The following is a 26,967-nucleotide window of genomic DNA, read 5'->3' on the forward strand; positions in this document are numbered from 1 at the left end:
GACTCGACTCGACACCCGCTGCTGCTTCCGGCTGCCTCGACTGGGCCTCGCCTCGCTGCTCCGCCTCCGCGATGTCCGCTAATCCTGAGACTGGCAGGAAAAACAAGGCCAGAAACAAGGCAGAAACAGCACCTAACACCCCACTTACCCAAACTCTCACAGCACTCCCTGCTGCTTGCACTGGCACTGGTCTTTTTATACTATTTGTTTGTAGTCAATTGAGTCACCCTTGCTGATTGGTTAGAGAACTGGTTTTCACTGCCTGCCAATTAACTCCTACTGCAGTGTTACCTTGTTTTACTCTTCTTAAACCAACAGAATCCCAAATATTTAACTTTTCCCCTTTACTTAAACTGCTTAAGTAATCTTATCAAGAAACTACTGGCAATTGCCACTAACAATTTGCCTCACTCCAAATACTCTTGGATCCCCAAAGATAATCGCGCAAAGCTCTTGAACAGTTACTCCTCACTGTCAAACTATTTAACCATTAGCCCCATCCAGTCACTTTTGGACAGCAGTCCTTCCAGGTTGGGATATGTACTCTATTAAATCAAGTGTATTATATGGTTATGTCACCAATTCCAATCTCTTAGAGCCGTGCTAGAATGGAGATCAGGGTGGAGACAGGAATACAATGCTGTAGCACTGATTCTCCAACACACACTCCCTACAGGCACAGTTTCCCCCTGCACATGTGGGTTTGGAGAATTTACTTTTACATATTGTAACCTTAACTGGCATTTTTAAACAAACACATATTAAACTGCAAGCATTCAATACTACATCCTTCGGGAGGGGAAGAGTTGTTTGACTCACTGCAGATTCTTGTGTAACGGAGAAGGGATGGTGCCCACGTTATTATTTCAAATGTGACTTTGACAGCACAAACGATGTGGCCACACACACACCCGAACTGGGAGGCCCAAAAATGCCTACCCTTTGGTGGCGGTCGCCCAGCAACCGCTTAAGAATCCCAAGCAGAGCAGGCCCAGATTCTGCTCTGCTCTGGGCTATCGAATTTCAGCGAGGAGGCTTAAAACAGGCTTTGGGGCCCTCATTTACATATGTAAGGGGCCTAACGCACATTTTAGGCCGTCGGCATTAGGCCTGAAAAATTGTTTGACTCAATATTGGGTCGGACATCTTTCAGGAATTCTTTGTGTATCCGTTGGTGCTCGCAACTGAACCTTATTCTCATTTCATGCCCATAAAATAGTGCAACAAAGTCCAATTTCTCCTCCAATATGATGCAATTGGTGCTCCAATCAACTTAAGTAAATCTTACAGCAGACAATGCAAAGCAACATAATTACCAAATGGGTTGATATTCAGGCAGCGTTTACTGTGACCAGTGGGAAATGTGCAAGAACGTACCTCATACGTGACGGTCAGGACCTTAACAGCAGAACTAGATCCCTGTCTGATCTCCGCAAGAGGATTATTGATTACAAGCTCTTCAGAATTAATTGTGGAATTAAAAATCCAACAAGAAGCTTCTGAAGCCTCTGAGCAGGAAAAGAGCCACTTTCAACCAGCCTGAGGGCAAGTGTGGTGGCAAGTGGCCACCAGGCTTGGAGTCAACACACACAGGCCTAGTCTGGGTAACTCCTTTTGGAAGTCTGACGAGCAAAGAAGGAATTAAAGAAAGAAAGACTTACATTTATATAGCACCTTTCACGACCACCGGACATCCCAAAGCGCTTTACAGCCAATGAAGTACTTTTGGAGTGTAGTCACTGTTGCAATGTGGGAAACGTGGCAGCCATTTTGTGCACAGCAAGCTCCCATGAACAGCAATGTGATAATGACCAGATAATCTGTTTTTGTTATGTTGGTTGAGGGATAAATGTTGGCCAGGACACCGGGGAGAACTCCCCTGCTCTTCTTCGAAATAGTTCCATAGGATCTTTTACATTCGCCTGAGTAAACAATGCTGTGAAAGGCAAATAGGGAGTTGATTGTTCCATTCCTAGCTGACAACCAACTTATGAATAATATAAAAGCAAAAATACTGCAGATGCTGAAAATCCAAAATGGAAACAGAAAGTGCTGGGAAGACTCAGCAGGTCAGGCAGCATCTGTGGAGGGAGAGAAACAGAGCCAACGTTTCAGGGTGATGACCTTTCACCTTTCCTGTGCATCGTCAAAAGTGGTCGTGCTTCCGAGGGCCAATTTCCCAAGGCTCCGCTGGGGGCACAGAGCCGCGCTGGCAGAAGTGCCCAATGGTCTCATTTGGCAGGAAAGTAAAATGCTGCCATGTTTTTGCCTCATTACAGGTTCCAGAACTAGGAGAATGCGTCTGCTCCTGTATCCTGTGACTTTCTCACCACCTTCCTGGTGCAAGGCCAGCTTTTATTGCCCATTTGAAGAAGGGTCCAACCCGAAACGTCAACTCAAATTTCTCTCCACGGATGTTGCCTGACCTGCTGAGTTTTTCCAGCTTTTTCTGTTGTTATTTTTATTGCCCATCCCTAGTTGCTCCCGAGTAGGTGGTGTTGGGCCTTCTTCTTGAACCGCTGCAGTCCGTGTGGTGAAGGTGCTCCCACAGTGCTGTAGGGGAGGGAGTTCCAGGATTCGGACCCAGATTTTGACCCAGAGACAATGAAGGAACACTGATATATTTCCAAGTCAGGGTGGTGCGTGACTTGGAGGGGCACTGGGAGATGATGATATTCCCACCAATGTTCTCTCTAATCTTTTTCTCGTGCGCAGGCCCTGTAAATTTATCACGCGGCCGCGCATGCGTGGTATCACTTCCAGCCGCAACGGCTGGTGAGCGGCCTGCGCGGAATCTCGCGATTGGTGAGCGGCCTGCGTGGGATCTCGCGATTGGTGAGCGGCCTGCGTGGGATCTCGCGATTGGTGAGCGGCCTGCGTGGGATCTCGCGATTGGTGAGTGGACGCGCGCCCGCGCATCTTTGGGGGAAATTGGTCCCCTTGTGCCTGCTGCCCTTGTCCTTCTAGGTGGTGGAGATCGTGGGTTTGGGAGGTGCTGTCGAAGAAGGCTCGGCAAGTTGCTACAGTGGATAGTACACACTGCAGCCATGGTGTGCCAGTGATATAGGAAGTTGATGGGCTGCCGATCAAGCGGGCTGCTTTGTCCTGACTTATAGTTCTGCAGTACATGAGAAGGAAGCTGAGCTGGCAGTGGCCGCCTTCTGAGCTATCGATCAGGATGCAGCTTGCTTTACATTGGTAGCTTCTGGCTTCCAAAGCACCAGAAATCCGTTTAAAGCAGAATCCTAGCGCTCCAAACAACTGCAGTTTACTTTGGCTTGGGAGCAGAAGATTGAAAATTCATCATGGGATGTAAATGATCTTCGAGAGGGCAATTAAACACTATTAATATTAAAGAGCTCTCAGTCACACTTTTGTTCTTAAAAAGGATTGAGGAAGTTGTTAGGGGAAAAGATGTTTTAATTTTTAATCTAAATGGATGACTGCAGTGAGGCGTGGAAGTAAGTGGAAAGATTCAGATCAATTTAGCTGTTTAAAAATACAGTCTAATAGCTCAAGAGGGGTTTATTATTCCGGCCATCAGAGTACCTTAGTCTGTGAAATCAGAGCGCATCTATCTTTTAAATTACTAGTTTATTGACTGTGCCTCATCAAAAAAAAATGAACAAAACCTGCTCCCTCAAGATACTAATTTTCTGGATTCCCCCAACTGATAATAGTATTTTGTTTTTTTTTAAACCATGTAAAAGCACTTCCGGAAATGCTTCTGTGGTGATTTAGCTGATATTGACCAGGCGTGACAACTGGACTCCGGTTGGGAAGGAGCAGATCATGTTTCCTGCTCCGGATCACTATCCAGTGACCCCTACTGTTAAAGCTCCGACTTAAATATTTGTCGGCCTTTCCCAAGGTTGGGATGGGAGAAAGGAGGGAAAGACAGGAGACGCGCCAGGGAAAAATGAAGTAAAAGGACAGCCAATGCGGAGGCACACAATGGACTCTGTGGGAGAGTGACGGAGGGGTGCAGCATCCGAGCCCTGTTTGATGGCCGGCAAAGTGGATGTGTTACTGTATGAGGCAAGTACCAAGGACACTTTTCAACAGCAAGACGATGTGGTGGAGCAATGAGAAAACAAATAGACTGTTGGACTATAAGGAGCCAGTTACCGAGTGCCCAGTGTCAGTAGGAGACTCACCTGTTGGGATCGCATATTGGAAATTTGAATGTGTATTAGAAGTTCAGGCACATGGGGGGAGGGGGTGAACGTGGACATAGATGGGGATGTAAAACAGGCAAAATCTCATCTGTCACCCGTTATATGCCTCGCCCGATATTTAGTTCCATTGACTTGAATATAACTGGCGGCAAATACGATTCTGCCTGATTTGCAGCCCCGCCCACATTCAAATTCACCCCCATGTTGCCCATGATTGTCTGATCATACATTGTTGATGAATTACGGGCTGCTTGTGCCCAAATTATCAATGGGTGGAAAATCACATACGATGTACCCACAGCTCTCTGAGGAGCCACCCACTGGTGGTGTGGGGCTTGTGAAAGTTCACCCTTCGAATACAAGATGGGTGGGCTTTGATGAATCGAGCTGCCTTTCTCATTCATGACACTTCTTATGCTGTTCTGAGGTTCGGGCTGAGATACCTTGTTAGAGCAGAGGAGGAACTTTAAGCACCTGGAAGTGATTAATGCTGACACTGTAGGGTAAATTCGAAGGAAGTACAAGTTGGAGATGGGGCCACAACACTGTGGTGCAGCTTAACATAGAAACATAAGAAACATAGAAGATAGGAGCAGGAGTAGGCCATTTGGCCCTTCGAGCCTGCTCCACCATTCAATGAGATCATGGCTGATCATCCAAATTCAGTACCCTGTCCCTGCCTTCTCCCCATATCCCTTGATCCCTTTAGCCTTAAGAAATATATCCAACTCTTTCTTGAATATATTTAATGAACTGGCCTCCACCGCCCTCTGTGGTAGAGAATTCCACAGGTTCACCACTCTCTGGGTGAAGAAATTCCTCCACATTTCAGCCCTAAATGGCTTACCCCTTATCCTTAGACTATGACCCCTGGTTCTGGACTCCCCGGCCATCAGAAACATCCTTCCTGCATCTAGTCTATCCAGGCCTGACAGAATTTTATAGGTTTCGATGAGATCCCCTCTCAATCTTCTAAACTCCAGTGAGTATAAGCCCAATCGACACAATCTCTCCTCATACGTCATTCCTGCCATCCCAGGTATCAGCCTGGTGAATCTTCGCTGCACTCCTTCCATGGCAAGAACGTCCTTCCTCAGGTAAGGCGACCAAAACTGCACACAATACTTAAGGTGTGGTCTCACCAAGGCCCTGTACAACTGTAGCAAGACATCCTTGTTCCTGTACTCGAACCCTCTTGCTACGAAGGCCAACATACCATGCCCCATGCAGTCTCACTGGTGGTGGGCACAGGTCAGAAAATTCAACCCCCAAACTCACGTACTCCATTCACAATGTGTCTAGTTTTCTGACGAGCAGTGTGGAATCAAAAAGTTAGACTGCACTGCTAGTGTGCTTGGGGCTTTATATATTAACATTTAAATTATGTATTAATATTTAAAATGCTGAATCTTCTGGCATGGGTAAGACTCTGTCCACACCTTGGACCTTATAAACTAGGCAGATGGGAGACCTGGGATTTGGCCTGTTCAAGCAGACTTCATAATGGGACATGACAGTTTAGATCCTGGTAAAAGATAATGGAATATATTCTCCATAAGAACATAAGAAATAGGAGCAGGAGTAGGCCAATCGGCCCCTCGAGCCTGCTCCGCCATTCAATAAGATCATGGCTGATCTGATCCTAACCGCTAATCCACTATCACAGAACCATCTCCTGAATCTAACAGAATTAGACACACGAAATAGGAGCAGGATCAGGCTACACGGCCCCTGGGCCCGCTCCGCTACCCACAGGGCCATGACCGATCCGAACCTAGACTCATGTCCAAATTCCTGCCCGCTCCCCGTAACCCTTAATTCCCTTTACTTCTAGGAAACTGTCTATTTCTGTTTTAAATTTATGTAATGATGTAGCTTCTACAGCTTTTTGGGGCAGCATATTCCATGGACCTACCACCCTCTGAGTGAAGTAGTTCCTCCTCATCTCAGTTTTGAAAGAGCAGCCCCTTATTCTAAGACTATGCCCCCTAGTTCTAGTTTCACCCATCATCGGGAACATCTTCCCCGCATCCACCCGATCCAACCCCTTCACAATCTTATATGTTTCAATAAGATCGCCTCTCATTCTTCTGAACTCCAATGAATAGAGTCCCAATCGACTCAACCTCTCCTCATATGTCCATCCCCTCATCCCCGGGATTAACCGAGTGAACCTTCTTTGTACTGACTTGAGAGCAAGTATGGACACCAAAGCTGTATGCAGTATTCCAGGTGCGGTCTCACCAATACCTTGTACAACTGAAGCAATACCTCCCTATTTTTATATTCTATCCCCCTAGCAATGAAAGCCAACATTCCATTGGCCTTCTTAATCACTTGCTGCACCTGCATACTAACCTTTTGAGTTTCGTGCACCAGGACCCCCAGATCCCTTTGTACTTCAGTACTTTCCAGTTTCTTGCCATTAAGATAATAACTTGCTCTACGATTTTTCCTCCCAAAGTGCATAACCTCACACTTTCCAGTATTGTATTCCATCTGCCAAATCTCTGCCCACTTACTTAGCCTGTCTATGTCCCCTTGCAGGTTTTTTATGTCCTCCTCACTCACTACTTTCCCTCCCATCTTAGTATCATCTGCAAACTTTGATATGTTACACTCGGTCCCCTCCTCCAAATCGTTAATATAGATTGTAAAGAGTTGGGGACCCAGCACTGACCCCTGCGGAACACCACTAGTTACTGATTGCCAGTCTGAGAATGAACCATTTATCCCAACTCTCTGCCTTCTGTTAGATAGCCAATCCTCTATCCATGCCAGAATATTACCCCCAATCCCGTGATTTTTTATCTTAAGCAATAATCTTTTGTGTGGCACCTTGTCAAATGCCTTTTGGAAGTCTAAATACACTACGTCCACTGGTTCCCCTTTATCCACCCTATATGTTACTTCCTCAAAGAACTCCAGCAAATTTGTCAAATATGACTTCCCCTTCATAAAACCATGCTGACTTTGTCCTATTAAATTGTGATTATCCAAATGTCCTGTTACTGTCTCCTTAATAATGGACTCCAAAATTTTACCTACCACAGATGTTAGGCTAACCGGTCTATAGTTTCCAGCCTGCTGTCTACTGCCCTTTTTAAATAAGGGTGTTACATTAGCAGTTTTCCAGTCTGCCAGGACCTTTGCCGAGTCCAGGGAGTTTTGGAAAATTATTACCAATGCATCCACAATCCCTACCGCCACTTCCCTCAAGACCCTAGGATGTAAGCCATCAGGTCCAGGTGATTTATCCGCCTTGAGTCCCATTATTTTACCGAGTACCACTTCCTTAGTGATTTTGATCGTGTTTAGCTCCTCCCCCCCTTTAGCCCCCTGTTTGTCCAGTGTTGGGATATTCTTAGTGTCTTCTACTGTAAAGACTGATATAAAATATTCATTCAGTGTTTTTGCCATCTCCATATTTCCCACCATTAATTTCCCGGTCTCATCCTCTAAGGGACCAACATTTACTTTAGCCACCCTTTTTCTTTTTATATAACTATAAAAACTCTTACTATCTTTTTATATTTTTTGCTAATTTACTTTCATAATCTATCTTCCCTTTCTTAATCAATCTTTTTGTTATTTTTTGCTGTCTTTTAAAGTTTTCCCAATCCTCTATCCTCCCACTAGATTTGGCTACCTTATATGCCCTTGTTTTTAGTCAAATACTATCCTTAATTTCTTTACTTAGCCACGGATGGCTGTCTTTTCTTTTACACCCTTTTCTTCTCAGTGGAATATATATTTTTTGGAAGTTGTAAAATAACTCCTTAAATGTACACCACTGATCATGTATCGTCTTACCCAATCTATTTTCCCAATCCACTCTACTCAATTCCGCTCTCATACCTTCATAGTCTCCTTTATTCAAGCTTAGCACGCTTGTTTGAGATCCAACCTTCTCACCCTCTAATTGAATATGGAATTCAACCATGTTATGGTCACTCATTCCAAGGGGATCCTTTACTAGGACATTTTTAATTAATCCTGTCTCGTTACACAGGACCAGATCTAAGGTTGCTTGCCCCCTGGTCGGTTCAGTTACATACTGCTCAAGAAACCCATCCCTAATACACTCAATGAACTCATCCTCAAGGCAGCCCTGCCCAATTTGATTTGTCCAATTAATATGATAGTTAAAATCCCCCATAATTATAGATGTTCCCTTATTACAAGCCTCAACTATTTCCTGATTGATACTCCGTCCAACAGAGTTGCCATTGTTTGGAGGCCTATAGATTACGCCCACTAGTGTTTTTTTCCCCTTATTATTCCTTACCTCCACCCAAACTGTTTCATTATCCTGATCTTTTGACCCAATATCATTTCTCTGTATTACAGTGATTCCTTCCTTTATTAACATAGCCACCCCACCTCCCCTTCCTTCCTGCCTGTCCTTCCTGATCGTTAAATAACCTGGTATGTTTAATTCCCAGGCATTGTCACCCTGCAGCCATGTTTCTGTAATGGCCACAATATCATGCCCATATGTAGTTATTTGTGCCATTAACTCGTCTATTTTGTTACGAATGCTACGTGCATTCAGATAGAGAACTTTCAAAGATGTTTTGTGACACTTAGTTCCTGCTTTTGCCCTTTTTATTACTTTGCCTTTTACTCCATACCTTCTGCCCCTTCCTGACACGCTCTGGTTTTTAATTTCCCCACTGCTACCTAAGTCTATGACCTTCTCTGTTGTCATTTTTATTATTTGCTCTTTAGGAACCTCCCCCCCACTAGTTAGTTTAAAGCCCTCTCTACAGCCCTAGTTATATGATCCGCCAGGACTCTAGTCCCAGCACTGGCCAAGTGAAGCCCGTCCCAATGGAACAGCTCCCTCCTGCCCCAGTACTGGTGCCAGTGTCCCAGGAAGCAAAACCCATTTCTCCCACACCAGTCTTTCAGTCTTTGAGCCACGCATTTAACTCTCTAATTTTATTTGTCCTAGCCAAATTCACTCGTGGCTCGAGATTATTACCCTTGTGGTTCTGCTTTTTAATTTGGCCCCTAGCTGCTCAAACTCCCTCAGCAGAACCTCCTTCCTTGTCCTATCTATGTCATTGGTACCAACATGGACCACGACAACTGGATCCTCCCCCTCCCACTCCAAGTTTCTCTCCAGTCCAGAGGAGATGTCCTTAACCCTGGCACCGGGCAGGCAACACAGCCTTCGGGACTCTCGCTCTCGGCTGCAAAGAACTCTATCTATCCCCCTAACGATACTATCCCCTACCACTACAACATTTCTTTTAGCTCCCCCCACTTGAATGGCCCCCTGCTCCACGGTGCTGTGGCCAGGTTGCTCATCCTCCCCGCAGTCCCTGTTCCCATCCTCACAGGGAGTAAGAGCCTCGAACCTGTTGGACAAGTGCAAGGTCTGCGGCTCCTCCAACACTACCTCCTGGATCCCCGTACCTGCCTCACTTCTAGTCACACCATCCTGACCCTGGCCACGGACTACATCTGAATTAATTAATCTAATTGGTGTGAATACCTCGTGATACACAGAGTCCAGGTAACTCTCCCCCTCCCTGATGTGTCTCAGTGTTTGAAGCTCGGACTCCAGCTCTTCAACACGGAGCCGGAATTCCTCGAGCAGCCAACACTTACTGCAAATGTGATCACCGTGAGCATCAATGGTGTCCACCAGCTCCCACATATTGCAGCAGCAACACATCACCTGATCTCCCATTCTATGTAATTAATTAAATTTATTAATATTATTCTTAAATACCCTCTGCCCCGATTCTAGATGGTGAACATCACACCTTAGAAACTATAAACCAAAGAGATTAAAGCTTAAAAAGGGAGAAATACTTACCAACCAATCACTTACCCGCTTTCTGGTGACGTCACACTTGAATTACTTTTTACCTCTCTCCTTCCCTCCGAGTTCCAAGACTGGAGATTGGTAAACCTTACCTGGGTCTCGGGAGCCTTTATACAGCCGCTCAGCCCGCGATTCCCGCCAATTCTCTCACTGAGGCCTTACCTGGGCTCTGGAGCCTTTATACAGCCGCTCAGCCCGCGATTCTCGCACTGAGGCCTTACCTGGGTCTCGGGAGCCTTTATGCAGCCGCTCAGCCCGCGATTCCCGCCGATTCTCGCACTGAGGCCTTACCTGGTCTCTGGAGCCTTTATGCAGCCGCTCAGCCCGCGATTCTCGCACTGAGGCCTTACCTGGGCTCTGGAGCCTTTATACAGCCACTCAGCCCGCGATTCTCGCACTGAGGCCTTACCTGGGTCTCGGGAGCCTTTATGCAGCCGCTCAGCCCGCGATTCCCGCCGATTCTCGCACTGAGGCCTTACCTGGTCTCTGGAGCCTTTATACAGCCGCTCAGCCCGCGATTCCCGCCGATTCTCACACTGAGGCCTTACCTGGTCTCTGGAGCCTTTATACAGCCGCTCAGCCCGCGATTCCCGCCGATTCTCGCACTGAGGCCTTACCTGGGTCTCGGGAGCCTTTATACAGCCGCTCAGCCCGCGATTCCTGCCGATTCTCGCACTGAGGCCTTACCTGGGTCTCGGGAGCCTTTATACAGCCGCTCAGCCTGCGATTCCCGCCGATTCTCGCACTGAGGCCTTACCTGGTCTCTGGAGCCTTTATACAGCTGCTCAGCCTGCGATTCCCGCCGATTCTACAATTTGAGTTTTTCGATAAGACATCCCGATAATTTCATTGAACTAACAACCTACTGTCTGTATTTCATTGAAATCAGTCCCTGTGCAGCCATCTCTGGCTGTGAGATCAATGCAAGCGGTTTCAACTTTATGGGGAGCGGGGATTAGCTGCTGGAAACAGCGACAGGAATCTTCCAGAGTATCTTCATCTTAACAGTTACTGATGGAAGAAAAGAAAACTTGGACCAAAACAGGTTGGGGCTCCAATTAATTTCAGGCCTTTTCTAACATTGAGCAAAAGTGAAACAAATTTTGTTAGTCTAACAGGTCCATAAAACTGGCAAGTCATACAGATACTGAATATTTCAATCTAAATATGAAGGCAGTACTGGGGCCAGCATTATCGTAAGCCTTTTTGCTGCTCCTGCCAGCCTACTTTATGCCTGCCATGCATTAAAGATAATTTGTGTGTATATTCGTGAGTGACTTTTCAGCTACACAAACTTGTGCAGTAGCAGATTAGCAACAGTCGATGCTTAGAAAGAAACATAGTTAAAAAAATACTTATAAGATCAGAATTGTTAACGATAGGCTTTTATTGACCCAACAATGCAATGGTTTAAGAAGCTGTCTTTCAACAAGTCCTGATCAGCAAACACATTAGCACGTCCCTTAACTGTATTTAAATCAATAAATCTTATCTCTCCCAGGTCTCCAGCGCTATTGTGTCAGCCACAAGGACACAGGCGTAAATTCTGGAAATTCGCGATCACCATTGATTTTAATGGCGATGGAGCTTTGATAATGAAATTCTCACCATTTTGCCAAGAGCAATGGTGGAGCAGGGCTAAAAGTTGCGGTGTAATGTATATACCTTTAAGGGGGGAACTACTTTTTACAGCTCATGTATACTGTAGTACCGGCAGTGACCACACCTGTATATAGCACTGAGTAGTAATCTGTACAGTTCAGTTCCAGAGTGAGCCACGTTGAGTAAACACCTGTTGTACCGTTCTCCTGCAGTCTGTGTCTTACTCCTGACGGACACAACATTGGCGACGAGGCAAATTCGATCCTACCTGCAACTCTGCATCACCTCTCAGGGATTCGTTCATGGAGACCAGTAGATTGGAGGTCAAGGCCAGAGACATGGGCGTCGACCACGGGCAACCACCCAGTCATCCAGCAGAGACTTGAGAATTGCGGGGGAGGCTGTTGAGAGCCAGGCTTGGCTTTCCAGTCGCGGTGGTCCAGCGATACGGGCTGGCAACAGGTAGTGCACAGACCCCTCCCGGACAGCGGCGGGCTAGAGCCCGACCGAGCAGCACAGCAAAGGGTCGAGCAGCGTCGACGGGAGAGAGCGAGAGAGAGGGCAGAGCGCACAGGGTGCAGCCAGTGTTCAGGGGCTGAGCAGCGTCGAGGAGAGGGAGAGAGACGCACAGAAACCCGCGAGGTGCCGCCATTGCCACGAGGACCGCCGAGAGCGGCGTTGGCAGCAGCGCAGGAGAAGCGCGCGAAACCTACAGGGCGCCGCCATTGCCACGAGGACCGCTGAGAGCGGCATTGGCAGCAGCGGGGGAGGAAGGAAAGCGCGGGAGACGCCATTTTAAGCCATTTTAAACCACACCCAAAATGCCGAAGAGTGGCAGTATCACCGCATTTGACAATGAAGTCGAAGATTGGACGACATATGTATACTGCAAGACAAATGAGGTGTCAGATGACAAGAAAGCGCCGGTATTGTTAAATTTAATGGGTGCAAAGACGGATGGCTTATTACGAAATCTAGTAACCCCAGCGAAGCCAGTGGAAAAGAGTTTTGGAGACATAGTGACGATACTACAGGAACATTTAAACCCCATACCGCTGCTGATAGCAGAAACATTCAAGTTTCACAAACGGAACCAGCATAAGGATGAAAGCAATGCTGAATATTTAATAGAACTGCGCAAACTATTGAAACACTGCCAGTTTGGAACGGGACTGGCAGATACCTTAAGGGACAAGTTTGTGTGTGGGCTTCAAAGTGAAGGAACCCAGAAACGGCTTTTATCTGAAAAGGACCTTACGCTGGACAAGGCTTTCAGCATTGCGGTATCATATGAAGCAGCAGCACGGGGCGCTGCAGAGATACAACAGAGACCGCAAGAATATGGCACAAACGAAATGTCATACAGAACAGTGAAGTGCTATCGCTGCGGCAGAACAACACACGACCACAATGATTGCTGGTTCAAAGACAAAGTGTGCAGACAGTGTGGAAAAGTAAGACACATAGCACGAGTCTGCAGGTCGGGAAAGAAAACCAGCAATAAGAAATCTCCAAAAGAAAAGTACAAGAAGGTACATAAGGTGACGGAGAATAGTTCAGACGAACAAAAGAGTGATAATGACTCCGAAAACAGGGAACTGAGTTGTCTGAAACTACATAATGTGATCAAAACGGAGGATCACCGAACCATTTGGGTCACTCTCAAGATAGCAGGAGTCCAGGTAAAAATGGAATTGGACACAGGATCAGCCCTAACAGTCATAAACCGACGGGACTACGAGCGGCTATTCTCAGACATACCCTTGAGAGACACAAAAATTATTTTGAAGACGTACACGGGGCAAAAAGTCTACCCCAAAGGAAAAATAAGGGTGACCGTTATATATAACAGTAAGGAAACACCAAAACTAGACCTGTATGTATTGCAAGATGGAGGACCACCATTACTGGGATGTGAATGGTTCCGGAAAATACAGCTGGATTGGCATTCCATACAAGCACTGACTGTGGCTGCCAAAAAGGATGACGACGTCACACCTAGGCGACTGTCAAAGATCCTAACCGACGCGCAAGAAGTGTTCCAGCAAGGACTCGGAACACTAAAAGGCATGACAGCAACAATTAAAATTGAAGAAAACGCAAGCCCAAAATGTTTTAAGGCCAGACCGGTACCTTATGCGATCCGCCCAACTGTCGAAGCAGAGCTGGAGAGTTTGGAACGTTCAGGAGTACTGTCCAAGGTAGACTGGAGCGAGTGGGCTACACCCATCGTCCCTGTGATGAAAAAGTCATTGAGCAGCACGCCTGGGGAACCAAGGAAGGTTCGCATCTGTGGGGACTTTAAGGTAACAGTGAACCCAGTCCTTCACACCGTGCAATATCCACTTCCGCAGATTGAAGATATTTTCACCTCGCTATCTGGAGGGAAACGCTTCACTAAGATTGATCTGGCCCAGGCGTATCTGCAAATGGAGGTAGAAGAAGCATCAAAAAAATACCTCACAATCAACACCCATAAAGGTCTCTACCAATACAACCGGCTGGTATTCGGGGTAGCATCAGCTCCGGCTATTTGGCAAAGGGCAATGGAACAAGTCCTGCAAGGGATCCCAGGGACCCAGTGTTATTTGGGCGACATCCTGGTCACGGGCGAAAATGACAGTGATCACCTCGCCAACCTGGAGCAGGTGCTCACTAGATTGAAGGAATATGGGCTCCGAGCTAACTGCCCCAAATGCGAGTTTTTTAAAAAACAGATCTCATATTGTGGCCACGTTATCGATAAAGAGGGGTTACATAAGTCCCCAGAAAAGATTGAGGCAGTAGTCAAGGCTCCAGCACCGGAAAACGTGTCACAACTGAGGTCGTTCCTCGGGCTGGTAAACTACTACCATAAGTTCTTGCCAAATTTGTCTACAATACTACACCCACTGAACGCCCTACTGCAAACTGGAGTGCCATGGAAGTGGAGTGACGAATGTAAACGAGCTTTCCAGAAGAGCAAAACACTAATCACATCGAAAGAGGTATTGGCCCATTTCAACCCAGCACTACCAATTCGGTTGGCGTGTGATGCGTCACCCCACGGCATTGGAGCGGTGCTGTCGCACAAATTCTTGGACGGCTCAGAGAGGCAAATAGCCTTTGCGTCACGATCACTAACCTCAGCCGAGCGTAACTACGCCCAGATTGACAGGGAGGCCCTCAGCCTAGTGTGGGGAGTGAAAAAGTTCAATCACTATCTGCACGGGCAGAAATTCACCTTGCTGACTGACCACCAGCCTCTTGTCTCCATTTTTAATCCGAAGAAGGGCGTTCCAGTGATGACTGCGCAACGACTACAAAGATGGTCACTCTTTCTAGGGGCGCACCACTATGAGATTGAATATAAGGGCACAAAACAGCATGGAAATGCTGATGGGCTATCACGCCTGCCACTGCCTACTGCGGAGGAAGCACCAGCATTGGATCCTGTCGAAATATTTCATTCGACTATAGTTGAAAACCTACCGGTAACTAACGCTCATATAGAAAAGGAGACCCGAAATGACCCGACACTGTCTCGAGTATATGATTTGTCGGTGAAGGGATGGCCAGCACATGGCGACTCACTGTTGCCAGCATTCTCGACAAGAAGAGAACAGCTGTCAGTGTGCCGGGGGACCTTGATGTGTGGATCCCGAGTGGTAATTCCACCCAAGTTAAGGGATAGAGTGCTCATGAGGGTCATCTGGGAGGGGTAAAAATGAAAAGCCTTGCCAGGGCTTATGTGTGGTGGCCGGAAATCGAGGACCTGACCAAGAGCTGCTCAGGATGCCAGAAAGTCCAAAATGCACCACCACATGCCCCTCTACACCCATGGGAGTGGCCCTCATCTCCATGGCAACGGGTGCATATTGATTTTGCTGGTCCATTCATGGAATCACTGTTTTTAATAGCCGTGGATGCGCACTCGAAATGGCCTGAGGTCATCAAAATGTCCTCCACCACCACGGAGAAAACTATTGCAGTCCTATGGACCATTTTTGCCAGGAACGGCTTGCCAGAACAGATTTGCTCCGATAACGGACCACAGTTTGTGTCCGAAGAGTTGCGGAGGTTTATGCAGAAGAATGGGGTAAGGCATTCGCCCCGTATCATCCAGCCACAAATGGATTGGCTGAGAGGTTCGTACAAACCTTTAAGAAGGCAATAAAGGCTATGTACAATGACAACATTCCGCTGCAGCATAAGGTGGACAATTTCCTGTTCGCCTACCGGAATGCGACACATGCAGTCACCAACCAGGCCCCAGCCACGATGTTCTTTAACCGAAGGTTAAGATCTCACCTGGATTTGCTCAGACCAAACGTATGAAGAGATGTTGAGAGTAAGCAATTCCAGCACATCCATGAGAAGCCAACAAGGAGCTTCAATGTAGGGCAACCAGTCTTTGCCTGCGACTACCGAACAGAAAAATGGCAGCCAGGAACGATATGCACATGGCAGGGCCCACTAATGTACACAGTGGACGTTGGGGAGAACATCGTGAGACGCCATGCTGACCAGATCCTAGAGTCACAGGAACAAGTCGACCCCATGCCTCGCCCATACGTACCTGGTGAGGAACCCGACATACAGGTTGCATCTACCCCAGAAACAGTAGCATCGGAAGCTGATGACCCAACTGACGACAGGGTGCCAGAATCACCTCCGCACCAAGAATGAGACACTCAGGAAAGGCGCTATCCAGAAAGGATCAGAAAGCCTCCCCAAAGACTGAATATATAAATGGACTATTTTCAGCTAACGTTGTATGTTAAAAGTGTTAATTGTAATTAGTTTGATATTTAATTGCTAAATGAGTGTTATGGTACTGTTAATCTAAAAGGGGAGGAATTGTAATGTATATACCTTTAAGGGCGGAACTACTTTTTACAGCTCATGTATACTGTAGTACTGGCAGTGACCACACCTGTATATAGCACTGAGTAGTAATCTGTACAGTTCAGTTCCAGAGTGAGCCACGTTGAGTAAACACCTGTTGTACCGTTCTCCTGCAGTCTGTGTCTTACTACTGACGGACACAACAGCAGGAAATTATGGTGTGGCGTAAATACTGGCGTAAGTCGTAATACCCATGAACCTCTGCCCTGGAATAATGCCGTACGCCACAGATGCGCCATTACTATGCCGCAAGTCGTCAGGAAATTCCAGGCCATTGAAAACTAAGCCTATAAATCAACCTCCTGACACCAGTGTGGAGTTATATTGCATTTGGTATCTATTTACAGCAAATAGCCTTTAAAGGACACGCAGGTCAAACAGTTTTACCTTACCAGCAGAATAATATATTATACATGACACAGCATAATGCCCCTGTTATTATAAAACAGCATATCCTCCAACTTACCATAAAATATGTCACAGGAGATCTATTGGTAATTAAATCAATAATGCAGTTCAGTGAACTGCTATATAATGCATCAAATGTCCTGTATAGAATTCCTAAATGTGATAGTAATTGAGAATCACAAGGTTTGGAGTCACATCCACTAAGACCTGGATGGAGACTGCACCATGTAATTTGAGGAAGGGTCTTCGCGGCAGTCAGAGGCTCTTCTGCCGAGTGTCTGGAATTGAAAGTACCTCACAAACAGTAATGTGATAATGACCAGATAACCTGTTTTATTTTAGTGATGCTGGTCAAAGGATAAATATGGGATAAATATTGGCCAGAACACCAGGGAGAACTCCCCTGTTCTTTTTTGAAATAGTGCCATTGGATCCTTTACGTCCACCTGCGAGGGCAGACGTTTTAAAATGAGGGGTAAATCTGAAATAACTGAGCCAAACCCTAACCCTAACATTGGTTTAACATCTCACCTGAAAGACTGCACCTCTGACTGTGCAGCCCTCCCTCAGTACTGTACTGGCTGTGTCAGGCTAGATTTTGTGCTTAAGACTTTGGAGTGGGACTTTGAACCCACAACCTTCTGCTACCCACTGAACCATGGCTGATACATGAAAACAGGACTTCCCCACTGGAACTAGGACTTCCATCATATAACAGTGGAACATCTGCTGTTTAGTAAGGTCTATTATACTTTCCTGAGCCCTCTTTAAATGGCATTCTTGGAATCACCCATTCATTTTATGCTCTATAGTAAGTTTAATGTTTTCTCGTCGACACTATGTCAGTGTTTTCATTTACCTGCCATGTATTGCTGGTTGTTTTTAATTGCAGTGTTTGAATGGTCTATGGCCATTATCTATATTAACCCTGGATGCTGAGCTTCCTCTATGGATCAGTGACTAAATGCACCTCTGAGCCACCCAGATGGGAAGATCCCTAGTTCGATCGCCTTAAATTATTCAGAGAGCAATGCCTGAGTGCTGAGAGGCAGGATGCACAGACACGCAAGGGTTTATTCCCCGATCCTGTACTCCCAGCGAGGAGCCTCGTCGATGGGACTGTGGGTCAGAGACTTGCTACTACAATGATTTAATCCCATCTTCAACTCTAGCTCCTGCTCAGCCAACTCGCCACTGGGAGTGTCGGATCACTGAATGTATTCACAGAAATCACAGAAACCCCACAGTGCAGATAGAGGCCATTTCGGCCCATCGAGCCTGCACCGACACATATCCCACCCGATCCCTGTAACCCCTACACCAACACATATCCCACCCTATCCTCGTAACCCCACATATTTAATCCCCCTAACACTAAGGGTCAATTTTATCATAGCCAATCAACCTAACCCGCACATTTTTGGACTGTGGGAGGAAACCGGATCACCCGGAGGAAACCCACGCAAACACGGGGAGAATGTGCAAACTCCACACAGACAGTCACCCGAGGCCGGATTCGAACCCGGATCCCTGGTGCTGTGAGGCAACATTGCTAACCACTATGCCACCGTGCTGCCACTATTCTGCAGCAAAATAATGTTTGTTATTTACTATGCCAACTCTTAAAATTCTGGAATCATATTTAAAAATACTGTTAACATTATTTTTTGACAAAACTTGTGCTATCCTAGACTGAGATTCCCCTGGTATCCGAGTTCCATGTCAGAGTGATTTCATAGGGTAGGTTTTCCTATTTACCCACCCGGGTGGCACTGGGCATGGGCAGCACACCCAGTAGCACCAGGATTTCCTATCCTGGGCCTTTAATGTGGCCCAGGGGCATCTCCCCTCCACCCAGTGCAGGTCCACCTCCTGGCAGTGCCCAGCGCTGATGGAAGGGGTCCCGCAGACCCTCCGGTTAGTTCGGGGTTCAGAGGGAGGCCAGAGCATTGTGTTTCTCTGGGAGACCCTGCAACGCGGCTCCCAGAGAAATGATCCAGCAGAAGGCTGGGAGCCTCCTCTCCTGCCTCTTTAGCCTACTCCAGCTGCAAGCCCAGCTCTGCTCTTCGGCCCCGCCCCTCCCCCCGGAAAGCCCAAGGCAACCTCATGGAGGCAGAGACCCAGTGATTTAGATCTCCGCCCGATTTCATGTTCTTTGCACCCAAAGGAAACAGTGCAATCATAGAATCATCGAATGTTACAGCAGAGGGAGGCCACTCGGCCCTTCATGCCCATGTCAACTCTCTTTCAAAGAGCTATCCAATTCGTTCCACTCCCCTGCTCTTTTCCCATTACCCTACAAATGTTTACTCCTTTTAGTACTTATCCAATTCCCTTCTGAAAGCTACGATTGAATCTGCTTCCGCCACCCTTTCAGGTGGTGCAGTCCAGATGATGATAACTCGCTGAGTAAAAGAAGTCATCTTATCTCCTGCCTGGCTTTTTGTCAATTATCTTAAATCTGTGTCCTGTGGTCACCGACCCTCCAGCCAGTGGAAAGAGTTTCTCCCTACTTCTCTATTAAAACCCTTCTAATTTTCTTTGCTTTAAGAAGAACAATCCCAGTTTCTCTAGCCTCGCCACATAATTGAATTCCCTCATCCTTGGTGCCATTCTGGTAAATCTCTTCTGTGCCCTCTCCAAGGCCTTGACATCCTTCCTAAAGTGTGGTGTCCAGATTTGGACACAATACTCTGGCTGAGGTCTAACCAGTGTTTTTTACTCTATGCCTCTATTTATAAAACCAAAGATCCCATATGCTTTTTTAACAGCTTTAACACTTGTCCTACCACATTCAAAGATTTGTGTATGTGACCCCCAGGTCTTGCTTTTCCTGCACCCCCTTTTAAAATTTCACCATTTCGTTTGTATTGCTTCTCCTCATTTTTCCTTCCTAAATGCATCACTTCAACACTTCTCCGCATTAAATTTCATCTGCCGTGTGTCTGCCCATTTCACCAGTCTGTTTATGTCATCCTGAAGTCTGTTACTATCCTCCTCATTGTTTACCACATTTCCAATTGAAGAATATGCTTTTATATTAATTCCTATCTATAATACATTACCCCTGCATGGGCTTTGGGCTGGATTTTCTCAGCCCCGAGGAGGCGGGCATGGAGGCGGGACTGCTGGTAAAGTAGCAGAAAGTGGGGGTGGATGGCAAATCCGCCCCATCCCGCCTCCGTGCCCTTTTGCCAGGAGGCGGGAAGATGTGCTGCTTCGGGTCCCGTCTCCTGGAGGCGGGAAAGGCATTAAATCCTTTTAACTGCCTGTTAACAGGTAGTTAACAGGCAGAAAAAAGGATTAGTGCCATTTTACCTTTTTAGGTGAAGGCTTCCCAACCTCGGAGAACCCTGTTGGGTTGGAGGAGTCGAGTAGGAGGTCTGCGGTGGTCGGAGGCACCTGAAAGTAAGATATAGAGGTGATTGATGGTCGCAAGTGTGAAGTGGGAAGTATGTAAGGTGAGTGTTAAGTGTTAAAAAATGTTCACTTACCTTGGTTTCTGCCTACAGCCTTCATCCGCTCTGGATCGGGAGTCCCGACATCTTCCTTGTCGATTTCACAGACTACCTGTTGTATCCTCCGAACCAACAGTCATCTGAAATCTACAAAGTCGAAAGGTTTGATGTGTCCTGAACACAAGGGCTCGTCAAACTACACAGAATGTCAGTGTTTGACAGCTTCACAGAGCTGTCAAACACTGACATTTCTTCTTTCAAGAAGTCTTGACAGATGGCACGTCAGACGTTGACATGCTCTGTCAGTGACTTCCCCCTAATTGGCCTGTTGAGCCCGCAGGGCGGGTTTAACAAGGTCAATCGGAAAAATCCCTCTGGTTGGCCAGAACATGATGGAGGCGGGTCTGAGACCCGACAAGCAGCAGTCCGCCTCCAGCACGTCTCCATTCACAAAATCCAGCCCTTTATGTCTAGAAAACCTTACTTCCTGTTGTCACATTTTCTCGTGCTTTCGTGTCATCTTTTTCCCATTATAAATCCCTGTGTTCACATTAATAATGGGAACTGCTCAGGTTCACTTCTCACACTGTAAATTACACTCTCCCACCAGCAGTGGGGCAGTAGCCCCGCAGTTTAGCAGACCCAGCTCCTCTGTCGGCCACACTTATTTCCTGTAACACGTTCCCTGTCACACTTTGCTGATAACATCCCAATTGCTCTAAAATTGCGTATTCTCGCACTAGCAGTGAGTAATTTCACGAGATCTGTTGGTAATAATATTAAAACAGAGTAACAATATTAAAACAGAGTAACAGCAGTAACATGCTAGTAAGTCAACTAATACAGGAAAATTAAGAAATTTGATGCATAACAAACAGAATCCTGATCACCTCTGGGAAACCCTTGCAGATTCCCAAAGGCCCGGGATCCCCAGTTTGACAACTAAACTGAAAAGCAGACCCTGCACTTTCATGTAACTTCATATATTAAGATCTGTTCAGCTTCCTGAAAAGGATTTGACCTTTCAGTAAATTATGTAAATTTCATTTTTAACACACCTTTTTAGACTTAAAGGCCCCGATTTCCCCCCAGCCGTCGGGAGGGGTTTCAGGCGGGCGGGGGCTGATAATCCCGAATTTGGGGGTCCCGACACCATCCCGCCCAAAACCCCGCCCCATGTAAGTTTCAGGGGCGGCGGGTACCCGCCCCGCACTGGGACCCGCCGAAACCAGGCGGGAAGGGATTAGTGCCAATTAACTGCCTGTTAACAGGTAGTTAACAGGCAGTTTTTAGCCTAATCCCTATTTTGAGGGGTTTCGTGTGGGTTTCCCAACGGCTCCAAACCACGCCAGGTAGAGCAGGCGGGCCGTCGGGTTGAAGGAGTTGGAGGGGTCGCGATGTTGGCGCTCAGGTTAGTGATGGGTGCATGAGTGCAAAGGTAAGTGTGTTTGGTGTGTCTACAGTGTGTAAAGAACTTTTACTTACCTGTATTTACCTTCACAGCCTTTCTTCCTGTAGCCGTCGGGAGCGCATCACTCAGCCGGAACTGAAAGCTGAACGCTGCGATCTGTCAAAAGTGACAGCCTTCAGCTTTGAGTGCTGGTAAGAGTTCTAACTGAGTCTGTGCAGAATGACTCATGTCAGAACTCAGACTGTCAGTGTTTGACAGCTTCAAACAGCTGTGAAACACTGATATTTTATCTGTCAAAAACTCTTGACAGATTAAATTTCAGTCTGTGATGTCACCTGTTGCTGGGTGGCCCTTAATTGGCCTGCTGAGCCCGCTGGGCGGGCTCAACAAGGTCAATCAAGGGAAAATCGCGCGGATTGGCCGGACGTCGAAGTAGGCGGGTCAAAAACCCAAAAGGGGAACTCCCGCCTTCTTCCCGACAGGTTCGGCAAAATCTACCCCAAAGTATTTTAATTACTTTTTTAAAAAAATGACTGTAAACTGTAATCTCATTTGTTGAAACAGTGCGGTGAGAGATTTGTAATGAATGGGTTAAAACGATCTTCTCCACCTTCCACATTAACAAAGCTGTTTAAAATAATTCACACAGCACAACCGGAGCCCTGGAGGTCAGGGCTGAAAATTGAGGGAGGGAGATATTGTGGTTAAAAGGCAGCATTGACTGGGCTCCCTCACAACCATATTCATGAGTGGCTCTTTCTCTCCATAATACTGCCAGCAATGTTTATTAAGTGTGACCTTGACCGTACTCTGTGAAGCCTTTGCTCTATGGTGCTACCTATTTTATAATTTAGTACGAGCTGTAGGGTGACAATACGTATTAAACTGACTAAATCTATGTAAAGTACGGCACTCAATTTTTGCCGACTATGCTGACTCCATGATGAATACCCAGGATAATAGTTCTCTAATACTAGTTATGTGGTGATAACAGCCCATTGAATAAATCTCTCTGACTCAATGGGCTCAGTTTTGCATAAATTATTAAGGAACGTGGGGTGGGATTAATTTCCTGCTCCCCAGAACTGCGTCAATGACTGCACCAAGAATAGAATATTGTGATAGTCTGTCACAGTGGTAGGTTACCTTTTTTGACTCGCTGGCACTGTAAATACCTATTTAAAGACTGGCAGCTCGGGGCTGGCACTGTACCTCCTGCAGTTAGAGCAAGGGCCGCCGCTGGCACCAACAAAATATATTCAGGTTCTTATGAATCGAGTGCCTAAATGTCACGGAGCTTGAAATGCAACCTAGCTCCATCCCAAGTTATTAAATATATCGGGGAAGGTTAATTATCAGCATGTTTTCTTACCACTTAGTTAAAGTAGCATCCCAAAGAAACCCCCCCATCTGATTTTGAGAGCTGCCCTGATTGCCCAGTGGATAAAGGCCTAGAATATTCCAGAATTGATCTCCCGACTGTGCTGAGTGAGCTGATTTTAGCTGGGGCAGCAGTGTGGGTTGCACTCTTGGCATTAGTGCCCCTGGCTGGGGAGATTCCTGGCGAGGGTTATGAGCGTGTGTGGATGCATATTGGACGAGGAGAGGATCAGACTTGGCTGTGCCGTCCTCCATGGGTAAGGGGCCGAGATGGAAGGTCAACTAAAGCAGACCTCAGCCAACCTCCAATCCCACCAATGGCATCACAGCGTCATCAGCGGGTGATCCTTCATAACAATCTGAAAAATGAAAGTGCCCAAAATACGCAAAAGCAAATCTTTTGCACCAACTATTAACAAAGGCCAAAATAAAAGCATTGCTTAAAAACCTGTTACATCTCCAACTTTTTCCAGTTCTGACAGGGCTATCGACCTGAAACGTTAACTCTGTTTCTCTCTCCACAGATGCTGCCTGACCTGCTGAGTATTTCCAGCATTTTCTGTTTTTATTTCAGATTTCCAGCATCCACAGTATTTTGCTTTTGTATTACCAAAGGCCATGTTAGTTGTGTGAAATACCCCCCACGTTACAAAAAGTGACATAGCAAAGATGGGCACATCCTGCCTTCCAGCACTTGAATGCAAACGGCTAATTTATAAGAACAGCCAGGAAAGAAAGATAATGATTGACATAATGGCCACAGTCGGTCACTGCTCAGACTGCCTTCCCCTACTGATGCATGGCACACAGAGAGTTATGGAACAAACACCAGCATTAAGCAACCTAAACTCCCCAGTAAAGGAGGCCGGCCAGCAACAAACTAGTTAAACTCTAGATATTAGTCTAAGTATGATTGCAAAAGTCAACTGAGGAGGACTGGGACTGCGAGTGATAGCTACACGTGAGCAGAGGCTGACCTATCTGGGAAGACCATCATCATCTTATTGTTCATCAGCCTGCAGCTGATATTGGTTCCACCACAGGTCTCGTGCTATAAATCCCATTTCCAGGAATGCCCATGTAGCCTCTGGAGATGTGAAGGGTGCTGGGGTCTTGGGATGTTGTGCCCACAGATGGGTAGGAAAAAGCATAGAATGTAGAATGCCTTTTTCCCTCAGGCATTTCTAAAGAAGCTCTGGGGATTGACTCCCATAAGTAATAGGGAGCCAGTGACTCTGCCAGTTAATCCCACAGGGATAACAAAGGATATTTTATTTGGCCTGATAAAATGAGGACCAAAATAAACCACTGTAGAAAGGAAGTCTTGCATTTATATACCATCTTTCACAACCTCAAGACGTTCCAAAGTGCTTTACAGCTAATGAAGTACTTTTGAAGTATAGTTACTGCTGTAAAGTAGGGAAATGCGGCAGCCAATTTGCGCACAGTAAGGTCCCACAGCTGCAATGCAATAATCACCAATGCGTTAATCTGTTTTTTTTAGTGATATTGGTTGAGGGATAAATATTGGCCCCAGGAAGAACTCCCCTGCTCTTTGATATTGTGCCATGGGACCTTTTACGCCCACCTAAGAGGACAGATTGGGTCTCAATTTAATGCCTCATCCAAAATACGGCACCTCCAACAGTGCAGCACTCCCTCAGCCTAGATTGTGTGCTCAAGCTCCTGGACTGGGACTTGAACCCACAACCTGTTCACTCAGAGGTAAGCATGCTACCCATTGAGTGCTGACACCTATAGTCCCAGTATGACGCATTTAGGAGCTACAGGACACTATGCTCAGACCAGCATCAGTTAGAGGCCTTTATGTCAAACAGCCCTAATAAGAATCTAAGAATAAATGACAGTGTGGAGCCACCTTAAGCACACTCTAGGACTCTGATTGCACCTCTATACAGTTAGTAGAAGACCTTTGACTTGGCTTATAAACTGAACATTTTGAAATTTAAATTTATTACATGTCTTCATCGTTGAGTGATGGGCTATGTGTTCATTCAAAATACAATAATATTGAGCCAAGAAGTTTCTAACACTTATATTTTACAATTTATTAGTTCATCTCCTATGACATTACTTGCAGTAGTCTGAGGTCTGGAGCACTAACTGTTCTCAGTCAACAAGGAGCCTGAACAACACTGAACAGCAGTAAATCAAAACTACAGGTTAGCAAGTAACAGGAGGAAGTGGCTGTGAGACCTCAGGAAGACAGAGACAGATTAGTGCTCAAATTGGGCTTTAGGGAAAATGGCCTGCAATATTCTATGCTTTATCCGTGTTGTCAAACTAATGGCAAGACTGTGTTCCCTAACCCAACCCAGCCCTAGTGTTCCCCAACCCGGGCCCAGTGCCCCCAACCCAGCCCTAGTGATCCCCAAGCCAGCCCCAGCACCCCCAACCTGGCCCCAGTGCCCCCAACCCGGGCCCAGTGCCCCCAAACCAGCCCCAGCACCCCCAACCCAGCCCCAGTGCCCCAAACACAGTCCCAGTACCCCAAACGTGGCCCCAGTATTCCCAGCATGGCTCCAGTGCCCCTAACGTGGCCCCTGGACCCCAAATATGGTTCCAGTATCCCACACACGGCCCCAGTACCCAAAACACGGTTCCAATACCCCAAACGTGGTCCCATTACCCCAAACACAGCTCCAGTACCCCTGGGACTGAGTTGGGGGCACTGGGGCCAGGTTCCCAGATGGAAAATCTGATTGATACCATTGCTGCTTAGCTCTCTATCAGTTGAGGGTCTTCGAGCTTTTCTTTATTTTCACGACTCCTGAAGATGCTGACTCCTGCTGGGCCAAGGTTTCCTGGGCACTGGCTGCCTCCATGACTTCGCTATTCATTATATGTCAGCTGAACGAGTTAGGAGCAATTGCACCATGGTTGGTATCACAGCTGAGCCTAATCCTGTTCTCATTTGATGTTCACACATGAGTACTTTTTAGCAGGCGGTCGCAGGAGAACGAACAGTATCAACGAACCCTGGCCGATATTTTTTTCTCTATTCTCTAGATCACTGAGATCAATTAATTCAACACAGACAGCCGATGGAAGTTGGGAGCTCCCTGCGCTGTATGTCTCGGTGCCACAGCACAACAGTGCACTTGCCAACTAGAGGTATTCTTACATTGTGATTCAACACTTTGTATAAATTATAATTATACCTTTGAGCATAATCATTGTTCTCTCTCTTCAGTTTTCCCAGAGCCAGCTGTTACGAGGTGTGCAACAGGGACCCAGTAGTGACTCGCCTGACCAGTGGCTGTTCTCCAAAAGGCGCCTTGCAGCTGTTTGCTGTGTCCCCTGATGGAATAATGTGTTGTTGCAATATTTCTGCAGTGCTCCTCCAAGGATACAGCCTGTTGTAGAATCCTTTGGAGAGATGAAAAGCATGAAAGGCATTAAAGTGCCCACCACCTTGATAGTAGCTCCAAGTGCTGTATTGTTATTTGAATCTATTGCTTTCTCAATATTTTAGTCCACACTTGGGATATGAACAGAATGCTGGATGGAGAGGGCAGCTGGGTGGCACGCAACGTGTTGGAGGTGCCAACGCATGGCACCCTTCCAATGGAGAGGTTGTGCGGCTGTAAGCGAGGCCAAAGCTAATGCCAGGTGCCTCCTTGTAAAGGGTAAGGATTTCGGTGGGAGAACCGCTATCCGGGCAGCACTTGTGCATCACCTAGCAACCAGCTCACCCTGGCGTTGGTAGTGGCCTAGAAGCTGGTTGGTCTGCCCTCTCGGGGACATGTGTAGCCTGGCGGAGAGCAGAGAGGGCATGGTGAG

The 26,967-nt window shown here is 46.7% G+C and overlaps 1 long non-coding RNA gene across 1 annotated transcript; it reads left to right on the forward strand.

Annotated features, from left to right (window-relative positions):
• The first annotated feature begins 3,970 nt into the window (after positions 1–3,970).
• LOC147102114 (uncharacterized) lies at positions 3,971–26,967 on the forward strand. The gene is made up of 3 exons (XR_015073295.1): positions 3,971–4,038; positions 26,194–26,298; positions 26,378–26,967. It is a non-coding gene; the product is annotated as an uncharacterized LOC147102114 (long non-coding RNA).

Source organism: Somniosus microcephalus, chromosome 22, assembly GCF_052327205.1.
Source record: "Somniosus microcephalus isolate GS21.2 chromosome 22, FLI_Smic_1.0, whole genome shotgun sequence".
Taxonomy (NCBI): Eukaryota; Metazoa; Chordata; class Chondrichthyes; order Squaliformes; family Somniosidae; genus Somniosus; species Somniosus microcephalus.